Here is a 15964-nt window from a genome sequence, read left to right as displayed (position 1 = left end):
CTCCGCCTACTGACCTTTTGAACTTTGAACTTAGCTTGACCTTTTTGGATTTTTTTTTTTTTGCATGTGACCTCATTTTGATCTATTTTTGGGAGGGCAGGGAGGGGACATCAGGGTTGAAGGAGGGAGGGAGAGAGGGAGGGAGGGAGGGAGGGAGGGAAAGGGAAAGGGGGAGAAGAAAATTAATCAATGTGAAAAAGTATAGCTGCATTCATACAAAAAGACTGATAACTTTTACAGACAAAAACAAGCATTCTTTTTAAAAAACAAAAACCTGTGGCAAAATTATTTCCATTAGATTTGTTTTGTTTTGTTTCCTTCTTTATGTTGGGTTTCCTTGTTTTTCCTTCTTTCATTTAAAGTAAACTTGAAAGTTCAGTACAGGGATTGGCATGCCCTCTTGCTTCTGGCACCACTAGCAATATGAGGCCAGAAGCAGACGATGCCGGTTTCTATGAAAAATAGACTACTTCCAAACAGTTTTGAATAAAAACTGTCTGATCAATATTAGACTCTCTCAGAGCTCTGTAATGGTTTTTACATTTTTCAGGCAGTGTAAAGTTTTTTGATAAGGCCATTTTAAGTGGCTCTGTTTCTCATTAAAGTCTATATATAGAACCACTTTTTTCTAGAGTAGTTTAAGGTATTAAAAAAATTTCAACAAAAAAAGACTTGCCCTGTTTGGGGGGAGAAATGCTACCTACTTGTGTCACCTTTTGCTGAACTGACTCACAGATAGACAATCCGTGGTTTAAATGCACATGATGAAATGACCTATATTTTCTACTGTTTAAATGTATAGAGGAAAAAAAAATACTAAAATACCTGTAACCTGCGTTAACGTTGGTGCTTCTCGTGAGTTTAGTTGTGGTTTCATCACAAGTCTAACGGTCTTAAGTGTCTCATGTTTTTAAAGAGAAGACTAAAAAAATCAGTTTACTTGAACAATAGACAAAGCCTTTCATTTTACTATAATAGTTTTTTCTTTTTTTTTTAAGGAGTCCCTATTTGCTAAATTTCTTGTTGGGTAATTAGCTATATACAATTCCTAAAAAATATATATAAATATAAATAAATATATATATATAACATGTCGGCTTGTGAAGCATCAATGTCATTATTATTTTATTTCTATCGTGGGAAACAATATTTAGATGTGTTTTGTTGTTCAGCAAAATGTGATTTTTTTGTCTTATAAAGAAAAAAAGACAAGATCAGTGGAGTTTAGTGCCAAATTCTGAAGGTACTTCCTGCCTAGCGCATCAGTGTATTTCTTGTGAAATTATTTGATAACATGGGTATTTTATTAAGTGTTTTGTATGGATCCCTCATATTTAAAATATAGATTTAAAAAAGAGTTTGTTAACTTGCTATTATGTGGTCTTGTTGCCTGAAACTGTTCATGTTTTGCTTTTTTTTTGTGAAGATGTAAAAAGTGCCCATGTGTCATATATACACGCACGCACACACACACACATACACACACACACACACACTCGTGCAGACCTCACAGTTGAATTTACTTTTGTTGTTGTGTATGAGAGCCCCTGAGTGTGAAAGCCTCTACAGTCCAGTCTCCATGTTCCTTCCCACAAGTCTTTTCATAAGTGTACACACACATTTATACATGCACACACATTTGTCACTCTCACATATTGTACAGAATATTCTTCAAAGCCTTATCACAAGCCTTTACAGACACACACATAAACGCACTCACATTTGCTGTCGATTATCAAACACCCTCACGTAAAGTATATTCAGCCTACACACTCTTTGCTGTCCTTGATCATCTCACCCACTCCCTTTCGCACAGTTCAGCGTTGAGTTGAGAGCCAAACTCAGAGATTTATTTTCAGCTTCATCACAACCCTTCGTGAACTTACAGTACGTAAATAATCATTCAAAACTGAGTTGTTCTTAGATGCAGTTGTCACAGACTATGGTGGTCATTCTTCGTGGTTGTCTTTGTGCCACCTCAGATGAGAGCCTAAAACATGAAGGCGTTTGCTTTTATGATGTAAGCAAATGGCAAGACTTGCATACCCGTTCACACACAAGCCGGGTGGAAAAATACGCAGACCCACCCAAAGACAGGAGAAAGGCAAACCTACCCAATAAGATCGTAGAGAACGGGTTTCAGCCCTTTGATTTTGCCGCAGTATGATTGCGTCACTCTGAAAACAGTTACATTTTGCCCTAATGTACATGTTGTAATGTCACCGGTCTAATCAATGTTGAGATGCCAAAGTATTTTGACGACATTCTCATAGTCGACCCGTTTACATGACACGATGCTGTCAGTCTCAGTATTCTATGAAACTGCCCCAACTCCTTTCCCTGGAAACCTAGTTTACGGTCTGCGGAACGCAGCACTATTTTATACAAAAACTCACCAGTCGCCTTAACCAGGGAGTGTTGTATCAGTATTAAAGGACCGTCTAGTTGTGTGAGTCGATGGTGTGTGCCAAGTCTAGGTTTACTGTTTCCTGTGTTCCTGTGTTATGTTATGGTTACGGTACCTTCCGTGTCTCAACCTCTGGCTAACAACACCACCATTTTGTCCAACAACCAGAGTAGAGAGGCAAAATGGCAGTCTTCCTCTGACAAGTTGAAGAGCAAGGGAAGAACAAGCTGCCCTTTTAAGTTCCTGTTATCTGTTTCATTGGTGTTTTACAGGCTAACCAGGTTTATTTGAAATACAGGGCTAGAAGAAGTAGTGTTATTGGAGTGCCAACCGGGGAAATAAAATGTTATTGGCTCAAATGAAAGAGTAGTTTCTACAGTCCACAGAAAAGATAAACAACAACCTCAGCCAAGAGGAAGGCCATGCAGCTTTCACTATTGTGTCAAATGACCAAACCAATGCCAAACTTTTTTTCAAACCGAATAGGCTTCCAGATTTATCCTAATGCAATGAGCATGAGTCGTGCCATAAACATAGCCATAACTACCTGTACAAAAAAACACACACAAAATGTATTCAGTGTTAATAGACCTAGATGACCTTGTCATCCATCCAGTATGCGCATGTGATTCTTCACCTCGGCATCAGACAGTATTGCAGTATTAATCCTGAGGTCTTTCAGGAATCCTCTCATAGGAGGAACATGATTGCACTCGAAAAACCATTCACATTCATTCACATGACTTTCATTTGCTACTTGCAAAACCCCCCGGTACATCATGGTTTACGATCATGTAGGTTCTAGTTTCTGTTGTTCCTGCTCATCCCAGGGCTTCTATTTCTCAGCTTATGCTTTGAGACACGTATACGGACATTTGTGTGTTTTACAGCACTTAACCGTCCACATTACCTCTAAATTGCCAAATTTCACACACGTGTGTGCGTGCACACACACACAAACACACAAACACACACACACACACACAGTGAGTTGGCACAGCATTTAGTCTGAAGCAGCTGTCTGCTGGATGTTTAAGCACAAGAGGGCCTTCCACAGGAGTTTCTGTAGAGTTCCTCACCTCAGGGGCTGTCATCACTGATGCTTGTTGAAATCTTTAAATCTTGTCACTGTTCAGTTCTCTGTTCTCTTTCTTTCTTAATTATCTTAAGTGCTATTTATCAAACAATGAAATTTAAAGAAAAAAAAAATACAACAACTTGTAGTTTCTTTGCATTTTGGCTTATTATGTCAAGTTTTGGGGAAAATGTTTGTGTGTTTTCTCTCTCTCTTTCTGTGGCGTAAAGAGCTTGTTGTCTGTAGATTAATATAATTTTGTTTGATTCTAAAGGATTTCAATAGTTTTAAGTATTGTCTTGAGAGAAGCCAAAGTCAATGCATTTCAGTGGATTCTGTAAGCGTGATGTATGTTTGTTTGACAACACTTCGAAATCTGTCGTTGGATGGGATTTAAAAAGTACAAAAAATGCAGGCTTTCCTATTTCTACAACTGATTGTACTTATGCATTTTGTACCAGTGAAACTTTTTATACTGGAGATTAAAGGATACAACAAAAAAACTATTAGAAAAAAAACCTGTCTGGCCTCGTGATGTGGCCTGACTCTGAATGGTTCCCGAGTATGATTTCTAGCTGGCATCAAGAAAGTTGGGTTTTGATATAAGATTTTCTAGAAGAACTTTGGCTTGGTTTCTTTAACTTCTTCTTTTTCCTCACTTGAGTGTTGTTCTTTTTTTTCTGAAAAGAGGGTAGGCGAGTGTTGGTTTCTTTTTGGCTTATAAATAGTTATAACAGTTTGTCTATACAAAAAGCGGTAAGTTTCATTTACTTCTGTATTGTGGCGTCTACATGATAAGACAATTAGGAATAGAAATATTTAGTCACCTTCAGTGGATTAATGTATTAGTTTAATAAAGAGATAAACTAATTAGAGGTTTTTGCTTTTAGCTGTTTAGATTTTTCTGGTTTCTCTGTCCTTCTCTGTGAACTAACTGTGTAGCTGAAGCAGTCAGAATTATTTTTGTAAACGTATGTTCTTGTGTGATGCAGTTTTTTGCTTCTGTCTCCGATATTAAACCATTTTTCCTAATACTCGTCTCTCTCTGTGTGTTGTTGTGTTCCAGTGCCTGTCTGATGTTGTAACGTTTCACACAACCCCAAATGTGTCACCGTTCTCTCCCTCTCTCTCTCTCTCTCTCTCTCTTTTTCTCTCTCTCTCTCTCACTCTGTTATTCTCTCTCACACTCACTCACTCTCTCTCTCTCTCTTCTTTTCTCTCTCGTATTTGTTTTTTGTTCTACACATAGTAGATTTCATCCCCAGTGACAACTCACTATGGTGTCCTCACTAAACATGGTAAATATACATAAAGGTGTGTGTATGTATATTACTGTGTAGCCCAAGTTTCTGTGACAGTCAGTAACTAGTTATCTGAAAAAAAACCGACAAGAATACAAACTATCATTTTACTTAATCCTCTCACAAAAATGAAAGCATCACAATTTCAGCTCAGTGCCTACCGGCCTATGAGCACCCTCTGATGTGGCTCTGTCTGACAGTGATTGGTCTAATGGTTTTAACAGAGGGCGGGTCCTTTTGTTGTCCCTGATGAGGAAATGGCCAGTGTGAGTGTTCCCTCATCAGGGATTGGCCTGTGCTGTCCTACCCTGTGCTGTACACTGTTCTGGGCGTGGTCTATTCACTATGTCTGTGTCCAACTCCACGTCTGTACTGTGTCAGTGTCACTACTGCATCCCAAAATAGAGAGAAAAAGAGGAAAGGGAAGAGTTAAAGATCAAAGTTTACACCTTCCGTACAAACGTTTGGATACGCATTCAGTCTCCTGACGGTTTATCGAAACCCAATGTACTGTGTTGTTCCAGAATGTTTATGCACGTGATATTATGTCATGCCAGTGGTTCTATATTTACCTTCCATCATCAACCCACGAAAATTAGGACCTAATCTACAGATCGAAAGTCTGGTTGGTGCTTGAGGAAAACAACAACGGTAATGATTCTACAGGTATGTGTTCTTTCTTGTGCATCAAGGGTTTTTTATTTTCTTCCATCAGTGCGATACTCAACCAAGCCTATTATTACATATTGATTGTGGTGTTCAGGCAGGGTGTCCAATAAATGACTCAAGCACACAGAACACAACTGTTGGTTGATATTACTACTATTATCAACATATGGCCTATCATTTGAGGAACGGGACAGATTTGTATTTTCTCTTGTAGGTGTCATTTCCTTCCTTTCCTTTCATCTTTAAATAGTTACAATCCAAAGCCAAAATAGCTATATATATATATATATGCGTGCACACTCACCGAGCACTTTATTAGGAGGTGGTGTAATGGTGTGGGGAATGTTTTGTTGGCACACTTTGGGCTGTTAATACCAATCAATCATCGCTTGAATGCCACAGCCTATTTGAGTATTGTTGCTGACCATGTGCATCCCTTCATGGCCACAATTTACCCATCTTCTAGTGGCTACTTCCAGCATGATAATGCACCATGCCACAAAGCAAAAGTTGTCTCAAACTGGTTCCATGAACATGACAATGAGTTCAGTGTTCTTCAGTGGCCTTCCCAGCCACCGGATCTGAATCCAATAGAACACCTTTGGGATGTGGTAGAACGAGAGATTCACAGCTTGAAAGTGCACCTGAAAAATCTGCAGGAATCGTGTGATGCAATCATGTCATCATGTCATGGACCAAAATCTCAAAGGAATGTTTCCAACATCTTGTGGAATCAATTCCACGAAGAATATTTTCTGAGACACATTTGAGGTTTATGTGTCTGACCATGTTACAATGGCATTACCAAATAAACACATAGTGTAACCCTGGCTACCGCACATTGTATTTTGCAAGATTCTCATAAGCAAATGAAAAAGATGGTGAATAAAATACACATACTGTACACATACACACACACGTAATCTGTCCCGGACTTGTGTCCGTGAATTGACCAATGGACCGGTCTCTATCAAAAAGGACCATCCAGGTAGGAGGAGCATTCCAACTTCACATGGAGATACCAATATCAACACCTTTGAGGTAGGATCTTCCTACAGGTAAAGTAAAATCCAGGCCACATATCACAACCTCTAACCATGAAAACCATAGCACTAACACAGAATATAGTGACAATCTATTCATCACATTTTCCATGTAGGCCACAGTTTTTTCTTCAAGAGAGATGTCCAGTTTCCATAGAGCACGATAACTGAGGGTGACTGGGTAGACAGTACTAGCAGGTTATGGTTGTGTTTAAATGACATATGTGTGCATAATGGTGTACAGTAGAAAGTGGGGTAAAACTACGCCATTGTACTATATTCATACTATACCAAACATCTGAGAGAACACTACCAAACACAGGCATATTTACCACTCACCATTACACAGACCTGCTCTATTATTCAAATGTTCAGGAGAAGTAGAATCACAGACACACACACACACACACACACACACACTGAACCGCCGCACTTTCTCAATCAGACACCCTATGGTGACAGCAAAGCTTCCTTCCTGTAACTGGGAGGCATACAGTGCGTTCCACAGAGGAGAGAAAGAGAGGAGAGGCTGAAAATGGAGGGAACAGGAGAGGGGGAAGTGGTATAAAGAGAGAAAGGAAGAGGATTGTTTGATGAGACTAATGAAGATTAATCACCCAGAGAGGCAGCTGTTGGCCCCCCACCTCCGTCGAGAAAGACACAGGAAACACAACTCAATCTACCACCCCGGCGATATCTCATCCCAGTTCTACGTTAACAGGCACTACACATACAGCTTAGGGTTGGTGCAGACAAACAGACTAACAGACAGGTTGACTCTGACTGAAAAGAGAGCTCACATTTTTAAATGGCCAATGTTCTGTCCTATATGATTTGTTTGTTTTTAAATGTTTATTTTAACAGGGGTGTTCCACTGAGACCATAGTCTCTTGTTCAGGGGAGCCATTACATTAAACATTACATTAAAATACATTACTTTAAAATGACATTGCATTATATTAGCCTACTACAAACAATAGATTACATTAATAACAATACATTAGCCTACATTACAAACAATTACACACAATTTACACAATAAATACAACAATAAAATATCTATCTATAATCAATGAAGACAATCCTCCTCCTATTATCAAAGGTGAAGCACGATTTATTTCTGTACAAAAAACAAGCTTAACTCTCAAACGGATCTAGAAAAATACAATTGGTTTTGTCCTCATTTCGCACCAGCTTAACATCAATAAGCGATTTTTGAATAGAATCAAAACCATGCTGAAAGACAAGGATAGCCTGCTGAACTGAGGAGGCACAGGAGTAAATAACAGTATCATTAGCATACAGATGCAATTTCCAGTTGTTCAAGGACAAACCAACAAATGGTAAACAGCAGTGGACCTAAAGGTGAACCTTGTGGAACACCTTTATTAATATTGAGAAAACTGTACTGATTTCCAATGTAATAAAATACATTGAGTCCCATCCTGCAGGTAATTTTGAAACCAATTACAGACAGATTCATCCAAACCAACAGCAGATAACCTCTGTATTAGAAGGGCATAGTCAACAGTATCAAAAGCCTTTGAGAAGTCAATATAGAGGGCTGCACAATGCTCTTTCTTATCCAGAGAGAGATGGTGCTATGTCCAGACCTGACTGGTGCACATTTAAAATGCTATTAACTGATTAAAAGGACTGCATCTCAGAGTTGATCAGGGACTATTTTCGCTAAGCAAGAAAGCCCTGAAACAAGGAGGTAAGTATTCAAGTCGCTGGGATCACCCCCCTCATTTAATTGGTCTTCATAATAAGGTTTATGGATCTTGCAATGGATCAATGCAACAGTTGTGTTGCATCTATATGATGGGTACCAAACCAATGGCACAGTGGGAGCCCAGCAGTCTACAATGAGATCTTCACATGTTCTACAGGTTAGCCAATGTAAGGGTCAACATAAACCCCTATGTGTGTTGTGTCTCTGAAAGCACTAGAGGGCAGCAGTCCCAGATTAACCATTGACATTGGGATGAACATTGGCCTGTCCTATTGGAGAAGTATTTCCCACCATGCTGTTCACTGGACTTGATAAAATCAAATGGGACATTCTACAGCACCATTAAAATAGCAAACAGGACAGGTATGTTGATTTTCATCCTATATCTATCTCGAGAGCCAATCTGCTTGTGGTTTCAGCCATAGTGACTCTGGAGTACCATTTGAAATATGACTTGATGGGATGGTAGGATCGTCAGACAAGAGGCATTTGGGTCTTGGTTCAAGATCATCTAATGAAACTTCTTATGAGCTAGAGATAAACATAATTTAATAAAGACTTGCCCTGGGGTTTAGCAAACAAAGCCTGGAGTGTCTTAATGTAAAATAAGGTACTGAATTATAAATATGGATCGGCATCAGTATGCAGCTACTACAGAGCCGTAGCAGTGCTGATCAAAGGGTGTTATTTTTTACCTTCATGTCTTATATGTATTTGAAAGAACATTTACAACATGAATTACACACAGAGCATATACAATGAAAAACGGTTTAAGGAGGAAGTATAAAAACATGACAAAGTTTAAAGGGGCAATCTGGGATTCAAAAAATAACAAAGCAGTGTCCCTGCCAGTTGAGCTATGGTTGCAATGACTGAACATCCATGAGATCAAAATGATCATTTGAACCAATTTGAATAATTAGTTTTGAAGCTATATAGTGTGTGTTTACAATAACATTGTTTACAAACAATGGAGTAAAACAAGCTTATATAAGGCTTATATAAGTTCATGGGGCATTTAATTATATTCTTCAAGAACCAATGGCTATATCATTAATTGAAAAGTCTGAAAATGGATGTACTAATCCCAGATTTAACCTTTAAATAATTTCGAAAGACCTCCCACATTGCTAAAGCTTTATGCAATACTCTGCTGCCATCTTGTGAGTACAGGGGGAAGAGCATGGTTTTCAATGAACAGTCACATCAACACATATGACACTATTTGATTTGTTGCTCTTTTTTTTATTATTTTTTACATCAGACAGTGTCTAACATATAGCTAATATGCACGACACCCATAATTGGTTGGATATAACAATAATATATGCCATTTAGCTGACACTTTTCCCCAAAGCGTGTACGGTACAGTGAGTGCATACATCTTTTGTATATATGGTCCTAGCGGGAAATGAACCCACAACCTTAGCGTTGCTAGTAACATAATCTACCAACTGAGGCACAGAGGACAAGTAGGAGTACTGCCACCTAAGGCCAGGTACTCATTACTGGTGGATGAGGTGTGAAATGTACATGGCATTTAATTTAGTTAGAACTCTATGCATGCAATACATTATGTATCCAGGATTCACATTATGTATCCAGGATTCACATTATGTATCCTGCTAGGGCTGTTTCTCAGCAGGCTCTCCAGGTTGGGATGCACCATGGGTTCCTCAGGGGTGTTTGATCCCTGGCTCACACTGAGCGACTCCCTGAGTGCCTGTGGATCCATGCCAGAGAGAGGGGGAATTAGGAGGGAGGCAGTAGGGGTGCCTCCTCCTGTCCCTGCTGGGAAGGTAAACTTGTGTTGTTTACCAGAAACCCATATCCCTCTGTGTCCACCAGGACTTCATCGACAGACATTCTTAGAAAAGGTTTCTTCGGCAGTCCCTGTAGAAGAACCCCTTGAAGAATCCTCTTTGGTTCCATGTAGAACCCTTTTTGGTTCCATGTAGAATCCTAGGGTTTTACAAAACACCAAAAAAGGGTTCTTCAAAGGATTCTCCTACAGAGACAGCCAAAGAATGCTTTGTCATTCCGACTCAAACTCTTTTTTTCTATGAGTGTATAATCATATCAGAATATAACGGGCTTTTACAATTCATGCGACATATCATAATATTTTATGATGTTTATTTTCCTATTTGTTTCAAACAACTTGAAATACATAACAGACTGAAAACACAGTGGTGTGAGTGTAATCAAACACTATGTTATTTTCTTGGGTAGGTGCTTCTGGGGCAGAATTGGTTTGCAGACGCCACTGCCGCAATCACAGGCCTAATAGGCCATGAAATCAACACACACAGCGGGAGAACTGCAGGAGTGTCACTCTCATCACCACTGCTACGTTGTCAGGTGTGACATTAATCTAACAAATGGGCCATAACGCGTGACACTAACAAGGTAACTGACACAGGTCTGTAGCAGTGTGAGATACATAAAATAGATTACACTGTTGTCAACTGATTACTAGCTGTGACTCAGCCACATAACTGTTCAGAGGCAACGCTGCAATAAGAACAGGGTGTTCTGTGTTGTAAAAGGCTTATTGATTCCCGAATCTAGTCGAGTGGAATTGTGTTATTTGTGAGTTCTACAGTGTGCTGCTTCCCTAATTTATTCCCTAATCGAATAGGGCTGCGGATCATTAATGCCAGACGTATACTCAACAAGTGAACACAACGAAAAACATACAGTACATACTATTGAATGAACACATAAATAAATCACTTGGCTAGATTGTTGCCTGTTGTTTCAGGATCGAATGCAGACATGTGAAATTGGTACAGACGTAGGCAATGAACACCAAACCTTTTCATTACCTATTGATTGTGTCTTGTTTTTCCTTCATACTTAGACATAGACATCTTTCCTTTGCATATGATGGCTCTGGTCCACATTACTGTGGTATTATGGTCTGTAGGGGGAGGCCTATCTATTTGAGGTGACTGCTAACACACAATGCAGGACCAGGGACCATTGTGAATGTGTACACTGAACTGCAACAGGACTGGAGAATTAGAAATGCACTGCACTTAAATGGAGTTTGCACCAGACAGGCAATTATCAGGAGTCGGCCATATTGACATTCAGTATCTAGACGCCATGGAAAGTGGATATCTGACGTTCCTGTTTTGAAAAGTGGGTAACTGTGAACTGGAACACATGAGCTGATTTTCAGGTTTAAGTGGACCTATGTGGTATGTATCTGTGGAATAGGATCAGTCTGAATGTAGTGTGCAGCGAGGCGTTCAATTATCCTTGTATCATATGGATCTGTTTGTGACAGTTATTTGAAAGTTGAGGTGATTTATAGATCTGATTATCTGCACAAGCCCTTGATCAGACTCTCCCCTCTATAAACGGTTTCTGTTGTTCTCAGAAAGTGGCATGTATAAACACTCTAGAAAGTGGATAATTTACCTGTGGACTTTGACTGTGAAACAAGCCTGAGAGCAGTCAAGTGTAACACAGTTGATACTTCTCACTTAAGGGTAAATAGAGGTTGGTTGGTTTTGTTGATGGCTGGTAGAGATAAGAGCAGTATGTTGCAGAGAACTTCAGAGTAACCTGAGGTTATGAGATGCTGGTAAGATCTATATTAGCCTCTGAAGTTGGAGGCTATTCTGTGAAAGAAGTCAAACATATTGAAAAACTTTGAATTACTTCTGATATATCAGACTTATTGTTGTTATGCTTTATAAAGCATTAATTAAGTGCAATATGCCTAATTAATTACTACTGGGACATCAAGGGCCGGTTTCACAGACAAAGCTTAAGCCTAGTCCTGGACTAATTCACACTTTCAATGACAAATTGCCACTGAGGATGCTTTTTAGTCTAGGACTAGGTTTAAACCTTGTCTGTGAAACCGGCCCCAAGAACAAGGGTGCGCGCTTATTCATTATTGGCTCTTGCCTTTTAAAATGCATTTATAGACTATGAAGCCCTAGTTTTGTCATATTAAATAAAGATTCAAGTGACAACTAGAGGGCATTTTCTATTTCCTACCTATTTGAAACTCAGTGCCGCAACCTCGTTTCTGATCCAACATGGCCGGTGAGATAAACCCGTCGGGCGGCGCATTGCTACCTGGAGTGGGATCGATTGCACAGCGCCCTGCAGGGGTTTCCATAGTGAGTTTGAGAAGTGTTCTGCTCTGTAGGAAGAGGTCTGATTTCCTGGTACGGGACAATGGACATTTTCTACTCTAGTTTGGCCGGGAAAACACTGGCAGCGATGTGAACAAGGCAGACACGTCGAGTTTAGAACAAGGTAAACCTGTCCTTTCCGTTCTCTGATTTTTGTGGGACATATAACTTGTCAACTTCACAATATGCATCTGTCAGTGCCTCTCCTGCTGGCTAAAATAGCGCTACGCGGACTGCGGCTTTGAAAGTGTCATATGCGATGAAACTTGGACACGTGCCTGGATATTGTTGTGCTTGCCTGAGCGACTCGGTATGTAGTGTTATTCCGGGGCTTTGTTTACACTCAGGAATATGGTTTTATAGCCCCAAACTTATTCTTATTTCTATTCTTCGAGGCCTACCTAGCCAAACCCCCAGACAGCCTCCCGCAGCAGAATCGATGTTGACAGACTATGCAGAAACACTAATCAAGCCCTCCTATTGGTCGCAGACCCAACTTCCAACGCTCCGATTGGTTTTACTGGCCTTTCACTCATTTGACGTGCGTGTGGTTTTCAACATTTCTCCTGTAATTGATTTAAGGGGATCATTGTAGAATTAAACGCTCTTAATTGGAAAGTTATTGAATGATATGTTGAGCGTAAAGGGGGTGCCTGTGCTTGTGTGTTGTACTGAGTGAATATGGTGATCAAATAGCCTATGACTGCGTCGGGTGCTAGCGTAGCGGTGAGCAGCACGGTAGAAGGATATAGGCTACAAGAGTTACCTTTGTAGCAGTGCCTCAATCCTATCCCGCTTCGGGATAATGCGGCTTAACACATTCGTGGCTTTACGGCTCGAAAACACTGCCGCGGATACAATGTAGGTCTACACAGAACACTAGTTATACGTTGTAGCGTTGATGCATGGTAATACATTCTCGGGAGCCGATAAATGTTATTATGCCACCAACGAAGGAAAGTTTCCTCCTGCCTGTCTTGCCACCCCAGTATGAGGAAAAACAAATCACCCAGTCCCGTACTGCACGGACAAATAGTGGCCAGGTTTACTATGGTGAAAAAAGACAGCGGTGCATGTTGTGATGGGGTCAGACTCAGAATATAAAGGCAACGCGTTATCAGCTTTCTATTTGGATCCATTGTATCACTGGGTTTGCTGGCCGCGTTGTCGCCGAGTATCGCATTTCTCGCAGCTCTACCCTCCTCACATCGGCTTGCTTCTTATTTCTCCTCTGCCCACCCAACGGCCCGATGCGGAATGAATGTGCCTGCAGCATACCTGTGACAGCCCCTAGCATCAAAGAGACGCCATTTGCTAACAGCTACACCTTAGAATCGCTGGTTTACATACCGAATATTGCTGACATAGTATTCTACCGATCATTTTGACAGCCAAAGTGGTCAGGCAGGAATCCCTCTCCGTGGTTATTGTGAAATGTGAATAGCAATCCCTCTGAAGGGCAGACAAAGTTTAGCAGTATTTTAGGAACAGTTCAGGTGTTTTAGTAAAGGAGAGTTTGGCAAAGATTGTATTGACGAGAAAAAAAAAGTCTTTCTATAGACCAACAAACTCTGTTGCGTTAGGCCAGGGGAGCCCCCTGCGTGGACTGGTCTTGTGCATGATAACATGGTGCCGTTTCAAACAGGTTCCCTTTCATAGTTTTTCTCTTGAATCGGACAATGCAATGAATCTGTGTGCCTGGAATCCTGACAGTAAGGAAACCGAGCTGCCCTGCAGTAGCCAGGGTCAGCAGCCACACATTATCTCATCTCCTCTCCCCTATCATCTGCCCCTCCTCCCCTCTCTCTCTCTCTCTCTCTCTCTCTCACACACATACACACACACACACACACACACACACACACAAGAGCCGTCTTGCCTCTTGTACAGTAAAGCTTCTCCACGGAGAGATGGAGTTTATGCGGGTGCTTTTTCTGAAAGAGCAGTCTGTTTGTCAGGCTGGGCAGTGTCTTGTGTTATTGGAGGACTTTCTTTGACTTTGCTTCAAAAACAGGTCCCAGCTGGGCTTCTGTAGCATAGCAACTGAGGCCTTGCTATGAGATTGTCTCTCGGTTTCTTTCTTTCTTCCTTCTCTCTCTCTGTCTCTCTCTCTCTCTCTCTCTCTTACACACACACACAGTCCACAATATGCTGCTGTGGGCACTGAGTGGGAGGAGTATTCGGTTTCCCATTTACACACACACACACACACACACAAACAGGTCAACTTACTCTGATAGTGATTTAAAGAAAACACAAAAGAGCTTGTGCTACACACACATACACACCCACAACCACTCACACTCGACACACATCCCAGCTCACACACACAGAAAAGGGCAGTATTATTGCATTCCACTGCTCCTGTCCAGGCTCTGGCACAGAGATACGGGTGCCAGTCCCTGGCGGGTGCTTATGCCCGCTGGCACAGTGATCTGCTCGCCTTCTCTGCCCGGCCTTGGAGCAGCCGGCCCACACACAGTACACCAGATGTGTGTGTGTGTGTGTGTGTGTGTGGACGGACGGACGGACGGACTCTGCTTTGGCAGAGCCTGGTGATGTGTTCTCATCTCTGGCAGAGCATCTCTCTCAGTCCTTGGAGAGAAGATGGGGGGGGGGGGGGGGGGGTCCATCTGCTGATCACTGCCCCCCTCACCCACACCCCAGCTCCCTCACAGGTCCTGACCCCAGCGTGGCACCCAAAGCTCCTCCGTCCACGACAGAGATACTGCAGACCCCATAATTCAGTGGAGCCTTTTTGATTGCCTCTGTCGCCTCAATCCTCACTGTTGATCGTCTGTCTTGCCTCGGTCCTGGTCCCGATGCTGTTGATTGGCTGTGTCCAGGATCAGGGCAGAGGTGAACATATGGTCTGACTAATCCCAGGCCACAGCCTTAAGGCTAAGACTCTCTGGCAGCCTCCACTCTCGGACAGATAACTCACTCCTTTCCTCAGGCCAGGCCCACCAGGTCTTGACCAGTAAGGCTCTGACAGGACTGGATAGGTGTGAGCAACATGCATGAGTCATTTAGATGGATGAATCAACCAGGTCAGAGGGAAGAAGGTGAGTTATTCGATTGGAATCTACCTGCAGTCTCAGATACAGTGCAAACCTGCATGACCGTCACCTAATCATAGACTCTCTTAAGTTCCCAGATACTTCCTCCGAATATGCTCGGAAGTTCAACGCGTCAAACTTGGCCTTTGTTTACCTTATACAAAAGATCGGGGGGGGGGGGGGGACTCCAGACGCGTAGCCATTTGCATTACCTTGCATTCATCAACACTTGTGTGATTCGCTGCAATCACATAATAACATGTTTTACTCATTAAATTCACTCCCACCAAGGCCAGGTTTGAGTTGTTGTTGTTGTTATTCCAAGCTTATATGCGCTGTGCGCAATAGCCAAGGTTCTAGACTCTCAGGCCCAATTCCAAAATGTTCTCTGAGACTCTTTGTTTGCATTTTTGAGAGAGAGGGAGGCAGATGAGGGTGATTGCGTTTGAGACTGTTTCTGTCTTTTTTTTGTCTTCTGGTCATTAAGTGTTCTGCTGCCCTGTGCTGAACTTGTGGCA

At 41.5% G+C, this 15964-nt stretch overlaps 1 protein-coding gene across 1 annotated transcript in view; it reads left to right on the top strand.

Moving 5' to 3' along the window:
• The first annotated feature begins 12346 nt into the window (after nucleotides 1-12346).
• usp6nl (USP6 N-terminal like) overlaps nucleotides 12347-15964 on the top strand; it is a 42796-nt gene continuing 39178 nt past the window's right edge. The window contains exon 1 of the mRNA XM_083692061.1: nucleotides 12347-12511. The gene's annotated coding sequence lies outside the window, so the exon portion shown is untranslated. The remainder of the gene's footprint in view (nucleotides 12512-15964) is intronic.

Source organism: Argentina silus, assembly GCF_951799395.1.
Source record: "Argentina silus genome assembly, chromosome: 20".
Taxonomy (NCBI): domain Eukaryota; kingdom Metazoa; phylum Chordata; class Actinopteri; order Argentiniformes; family Argentinidae; genus Argentina; species Argentina silus.
Note: the sequence above shows the minus strand (reverse complement) of the source record. Positions and strands in the feature narration are given on the sequence as shown.